This window comes from Athalia rosae, chromosome 1 (assembly GCF_917208135.1).
Source record: "Athalia rosae chromosome 1, iyAthRosa1.1, whole genome shotgun sequence".
Classification (NCBI taxonomy): Eukaryota; Metazoa; Arthropoda; class Insecta; order Hymenoptera; family Athaliidae; genus Athalia; species Athalia rosae.
The window spans coordinates 27519429-27526490 of record NC_064026.1 but is presented as its reverse complement, the minus strand read 5'-3'; the positions used below and the strand labels follow the sequence as shown (position 1 = coordinate 27526490).

The 7062-nt window shown below is 39.5% G+C and overlaps 1 long non-coding RNA gene across 1 annotated transcript; it reads left to right on the top strand.

Annotated features, from left to right (window-relative positions):
- Window positions 1-5092: 5092 nt before the first annotated feature.
- On the top strand, window positions 5093-6858 carry LOC125500015. The gene is made up of 2 exons (XR_007277188.1): window positions 5093-6088; window positions 6162-6858. It is a non-coding gene; the product is annotated as an uncharacterized LOC125500015 (long non-coding RNA).
- The last annotated feature ends 204 nt before the right edge of the window (window positions 6859-7062 follow it).

Below are 7062 nucleotides of genomic sequence, written 5' to 3'. Positions count from 1 at the left end.
GAAGAAACTTACATTACTTCGCATTCGACTACATGATTAAATAGAGACGGTGGAAAATTCACAACGCAACCATCGACAGACCGCTGATCTTTTTTCGAATGAATAAGTACTCCGGAATATTCACTCAGAAAAGTTCTTCAAAATCATTTGAATTGTCCCATCGATACCGATTCAACGCATCGTATTTTATAAATACATAATTATAGAAAATGAAACAGCTTAACGTTTACGCAGGAACTTTCCTAGGTTATAAAAAAAAAAAAGAAAAAAAAAAATGCTCTCATCGCTGGAGTTGATCCTTATATTTCATACTGTTTACATAAAATTTTCTAATGATTTTTTGATCCCTTCTGCAGGGCATCGATGCCCCCCGGACATCACCGGGTCATGGTCCAGCCGTCCACCGGTTCAAGTGCACTTTACCAAGAGTACTTTTCAGGCAGCCCGATGGAAATGTTCTTTCAATTAGATTTCAATTGGGTTTCAATTGGATTTCAATTGGATGATCGGATCACTGTTCTCCACTTCGAGTTCTCTCGGAGAGCAGCCACGCGAGGGCTATGAATGAGAGTGCATTGACGCCTCCTTTTTTTCTTTTTTTTCAAATGTTTATTCGAACATCATCTGTTCTTCCTTTACATTTCTCCCTTTTCTTCTATTCTCCGAATTTTGAAAAATTATTTTACTTACATAAAACTTTATACCCTCGAGCTTTCTACATCACCGACTCATAATTCCCAAATCAAATTTTTGGAATAAAAACATATGCAAAATGAGGACTCAACTTATAACTTCATATTATGCACGATAACATCCATGGGGATTGATACATGGATTTCCAGGATGTGAGTAAACTACTTTGCCTATCAACACCCATAACCAAGTTGACTTGGCGTGAAAAGTATGGGGTTCGAACTGACGACAAAAAATTTAGACAGACGTCAGACAAGGAGAGAGAGGGAGAGAGCGGGGAAAAGGAAATTACGGATAATGTGGGCGCGCAAACATAAATTTCCGTACAACTTCAACATTTTCATAGCAAACTTCCCCTTGAGTGAACATATCCGGAGGGTAGAAGAGAAGCTTATGGTGTACGGAGTGTGGGTACCGAACGCTTTTATTATATCAGTGGAGTACTTGTTCTTGCGGGCAATCCCTCCGAGGTCTCAGGGGATATGATGTTGCCGTCCGACGCATGACGCCACATCGCGGGTAGCAACCGAATTTCTATTTTTCATTCGACGTTATCTTCTTAATCTTCTTCTTTCGCCTCCGCCGATTGTTTTGATTACCGTTTCTCTTTGTTATTTTCCATGTTTCGACGAACAATGAGCTTGCGTCAAATTAAGGCGTACACGTCCGCGCATAATGTAGGTACAGCTTATGGATTTATTATTCTATCATTGCTTTACGGGGTCACTCGAGCTTTACCCTCGTCAGGAGAAGTTCCTTCTTTTCAAGGTTTCACTTTCGGCAAACTACGTAGCCCTTTACCTCTGCCGGCTCGGTACTTCAAAACAAGGGAGCTTTAAACTGAAGGGTTTAAATTATTAAAGTTACGGTCTCGTTGGCGCTACTCCTGCAGCAGCTACCTTCCTACCTACCTCTATACGTCTACCCTAGCTGACAATAAAGCTACGTTTACGGCTGAAAAAATTCTCGAAATCTAGACGACGACAGCCAGAGGGAAGTGAGCTTTTAGAGAAACCAGCTTTCCCTTTTTCGTTCCGCTGTTTTTTTTTTTTTTTTCTTTTCTTTTTTTTTCTTTCACCGTTCCTTTTGTTTTTCATGAATCAAAAATACGCCACTTGCCCGAAGACCGATTTCGGAAGATGGAATTCATGAATTTCGTATACCATTATTATTTCTTTTATCAGGAAAATTCTGAAATCGTCAGAAGTTGGACTCCCGCGACACTGTTTTCGGATAGGAATAATATTACCTTTTGGGTTATCGATGATCATTGATGTTTCTACAGGATTCTATATACTCGTATATTTTCAGGAAATTCTATTTTCTCCTACCTACTAGATGGGCATGAGACGATATGGTATTGGTACCTAGAAGTATCAATAACAGTCAGACGCTGAGATAACACCGGGGGTTTCGGTCTTTTTTTTCCACTTTCTTTCGTTTTCGTCCTACTACCGAATCTTCATTCTCTTTTCGTTTTTTTTTCCTTTCTTCTACTCTTTCTTCGCTTTGTTCACGACTCGATAGATATTTCCATCGCATACAACGTATATATGCTGTACGAGGTTCACACCTACAAACCAACCACCTATTTGCTCTACCCTTGCGTACATGTACATCTATATACCCTATATATGTATGTACGTTGGGGACGGTAAACTTCATCTCGTCGAAGATCCTGAAATGAGGTTTGGCACGTGTTACAAGTCGTAAATAAGCCTTACTACACATATGAGGAAAACCGAACTCTCAACCCCCAGAATTTCCTACCATCCCCATAATAATCTATGGATTTCCTCTGCATCGAAAGTCCATTCTTCTTCTAGCAGAAATTATAGTTATGACCTATTCGGAATTATTCTATTTTATTTCTGTTGTTTTACACGGAAATACTCGAAAAATATAAAAGAATTCATAAAAATTGTGTTCATCTTTTCGTGTCTACGAGTAAAAAAGGAACCGACGAAAAACCGAAATTGAACAATTGAGAAATCGGGGTTGAAATAAAATAGAAGAGACATTGTACGTGCAATGGCGGTAACGCGGAAAGTATATTTATTCCAATATTTTGACAACTAATTTTTTTCCGCGTTGTTAATGGTGAAATTTTTTTTTATCCTGTTTTCTCCGCAAAATAGATCATAAATACCGGGGCCAAAGTGCTTGCGGTAATTCTACAATGTGGCAAAAAGTTGAACATGTTGCACACAGGCAGCAACGCGGTGAGTGCTACTGGTTTAATTAAAGCGGCTATTTGCGTGTTCCCAGCTTCTGTTGGACACGAAACGTGGCTTACGGGCTCTCACTTTCTCTCGGTTTACCTCCTCTTTTATTCTCTCTCTTTTCACCCTCCTTCTCTCTCTCTCTCTTCCTCTCGACCCCATGGCCGAGACGCTCCCCCGAACCTTCTCGACTCGGAGAAGGTACAGAGAGGGTGAAAAGAGAAGAGAAGAGAAAGGCATTCGTTTAAACGATTACCTATTAGCTACCTCGTAGTAATTACTTCTTGTTGTATTATACTATAGTATGTGTGCACACCGTGTACGTGTATTTCACTAAATTCTGACACCGACACCGACACTCTACCAAAAGGTACGAGGTTCTACAGTATGATGCTTTATACTTATAATTTAGCTATAGCTGCGGTAACTTTGTGGCAACAACTTTATCCCGTTAAACGTAATACTAAATGACACGCGACGTGATCATTAACCGTGCGGTTGTAGGTTCAGATATAGCTTGTGAAACAAGTGAAGTATAGGGGTAGGTAAACTTAAGTACATACTCACTTCGTTAACTGTATACAGGAAACGAGAGAGGAAAAGAGAAATTTTCAACGGAAGACCGAATAGCGAAATGACGGGGTCAGTTTAAAAGCTATTTATGCTATACTTTTCTTCATGTTTTTTTCATTTTTTTTTTTCCTCCTGTTCTCTGAACGAGGGTGGGTCTAATTGAATCGTTTGTTTCGATATACATAGAGATGGCGAGATTTTCAGTATTTCATGGCGGGTATAAACCTGTCGTATTAGATGTATATAATATATATATGTTGGTATATATAAGGTGGTAGCATTGCAGGGTTTTATATGGGGTCGTTATTAACACGGGTTTGAAGCTCCTCTGCCTAACGGTGTTCGGCCTACCTCTAAATCTAACCTAAAGCAGCTCCAATAAACTCCAATATCACCAACCCTCGTGAGATATGAGCGTACTTCCGCCAACCACCGATGTCTGACTCATAAGGGAGTTGTTTATTTGCTCGAGACCTTTGTCAACTTGCTGAATTATATGTTATTTGTCACACGTATTTACGCCAGGCGGACTATTATATCCATTTATTAATATTCTATTCATTCGTAAATTGATGCTTGATCACGATGGAAACACTACGAGACTTACAGCCCGCAAGTGACAAATCTTTCTTTTCGTATTGTCCGTCATCTCTTGTCTTCGAGGGAACGGTTGGAATTTCTATTCGAAATTTCTTCGATGTGAATTATGAGCGGGAAATCACTTTTTTATCTAAAAAAATCTATGTAGCAGTTTCGGCTTATGTGGCAATATGCTCGACTTTCAGATCTTGAAATAATTCAACTTTTCGGAGTGAACCCCAATAACCGTATATTATCTTGGAAGTTCGCGAACTTAGCTGCAGAACTTGGAAGTACTTCTTTTGTATCTTTATTCATTGGGAAGTTATTAATTTTTAAGCACACCCCTGTTTTTTCTACATTTTTGCATAAATTTCAATTCTTATCGGGGAAATCTGTTTGTCATTTCACTTAGATAACTTTTGAATAATGTTTTACATACTCTCGAAAGTGATCGTGATACTTTTCCACTTTTTTGGAAATTTGAGAAATGGTAATGTCCAATGTTCACACGGAGGGTTAATACCAGTACAGTATCGTCCTTTTTATCCTAGTTTCCATCAATTTATTCTTCTCCAAGTCACACGCAGAGTTCAGATTTTCTGCTTTTAAATATCACCCCCCGGTTTATTCGAATATATAAGATTTTGAATTCTCGACTCTCTTTATTCGTTTAAATTTTCAAGTCGATGGTTGTCGGCTATTGCATCGTTCGGCAAAGTCTTGGGATGATCGGAGCAGAGTTAATTAGTCGGGAGGCGAAGGATTACCGTTGGCGAAGAGTAAATTAAGTTATTAACTCGGTAGCGGGATCGCGAACGAGAACGCGAACGAGAACGAAAACGAGAATAGCCGGGTCGACGACAAAGAGAGGCAGAAAATCGAAGAACTTGTTTTGCTTGTTGCGAGGTAAAACTTTATCCGAGCATCATCCGAGCAATCGCGCGTTCGTTAACTTTCTTACATCCCACCTGAAATTATTTTGGGCTCGATTTTAGCTACATTACAACGCGAACCCTCGATTATCTGCTTCTGTCATTTCACAACTTTCTTGTTCGAAGCTTAGCGAAACAAGTATTTAAGTTTTCTTCCACGACGTCAAACTTGCAACGACTTACTTCCTTTCACCGAACGATAGTCTCGTTTTAACTTCATCGCCGTTTCAAAATCGTTATCAAACGTAAAAAGAAACGGCGATCGAACTTTTGTTTTTCACAACGACTGAAGTACAATATTAACTTCGAGAATTATCCATAGATTACACAAAGCACGGAATCCTCTTCCAAACTTCGTCATGCTTTTGCGTGGTGTGTAAAAAAAAAAATAAATAAAATAATCAAAAATTGATCTACATCTAGGTTTCTGGATATCAGAAATATCCTCTCTGATTGGAAATGCATTTGGATCGATATACTGTGTGCGAGATGGTGAAAAATTTAAATTTTCGTGCGCGTTAATTGTTGATAAGAATGAATAATTCGGATATCTATAAAAGGCTGCCCAACCCAGTGATCACAACCTTTCGCCAGTACGACGGTAATTCCGAACGGGCTTGATCAACGCATACAAAAGTTTATTTTGAAAATTGTGCCCGAGCGATAACACCAGTTCGAACTCATATCAGACGTCGGGTAATACCGTCAATCATAGAGCTGCGCATTGCCAATCATCCGTAAAGGTTGTCGAGATTTGGAAGTAGATAAGCAATCAGCTCTATGTTCAAGGCCGAACGAAGTACAGAACGATACAAGTTCATCGATACTTTTGCGACTTTGATCTGTCAGCAATATTCCCTTTCGTTTCGTTTCGTTTATTCTATTAACTGTTTTCAATCATGCAGGTTCCTGACAGTGGCTCCCCGACCTGTGCGCCCTGTACCCAGGAGGTACGTTTCGTTTCTGGATCGGTTAATACACATTGAGATTGTATCACCTGGAACGATCAGCGTACGTGGAAAAATAAGTTTTAAACTGCCGGATATCGCCACATCAACTTGACGAGATGCATCTTTATTCTGACAGGTAATTATGCCGAGTAAAAGACACATTGATTTCGTTCACCCGTGGCTTGGAACAGGTTTGCTGACTTCAACAGGTGTAGACTCCATTCATGGACACTGTTACAAAAAATGAAATATCATTATCACGGAATCGTCTGTTTGTCGCAGGCGACAAGAGAAAGTGGATCACCCGAACATTTCATTCCAATATACTCGAAAATTTCGAAATTGTGATGTCCGAGAGAGAAGGAATATTAAAGTGCATAGAATCAACGTACAAGGGAGATGCTAAGAAACCCATCGACGTGTTTATTTTACTTGGAACACGAGATATGCATTGGATGTTATTTGCGGTGAATCGAACTCTGACATGAATCGCACCTGCAATCTTATGGTTTCCCGCTCGTGGCATCAGCGGTCTGTTCTCTCTCGTGTTTGACGTCCAACAAACAACCATTCGTCTTACGCTTGATTTTTCATTCATCATGAAAGAAAAACAAGTCCGGAATTATATTGCCCTCGTGAAAGGGTATTTCAACAAGATTAATTATTCGTTCGATTTTTTTTTTCAGAATCTGCAACGGGGATCAACATCGCTGCTCGAACGAATCCCGGCTCGGATTATTCTCTGGCCTTGCACAAGTAGTAGAGTCACTCGTTTCAAACCTCGCGAAATCATTAGACTGTTTGCGTCTAATTCGGGGTGTCTATTTGTAAAAAAACGACGCAATTATCCGAACTCCAATATCTCCAAAGAGTTATCGAGGAAATGCTCAGATTAAATAGAGAATCGGAAAATTTTTTTCTTGAAAAAAAAATAATCAATCAAAATCGACTAAAATTCGCGAGTCTGCGCGTATCTCCCCCCTTAATGAATTTCTTCCTGGATCAGGTTTGATAATATTTGACGTCATTCATGTGTTGAGAAGAGTTGAGGATAGGATAAAATAATCGAAGACGGCGAGGTATCGCCCAGGTTATTGTTCGAACGGAAAA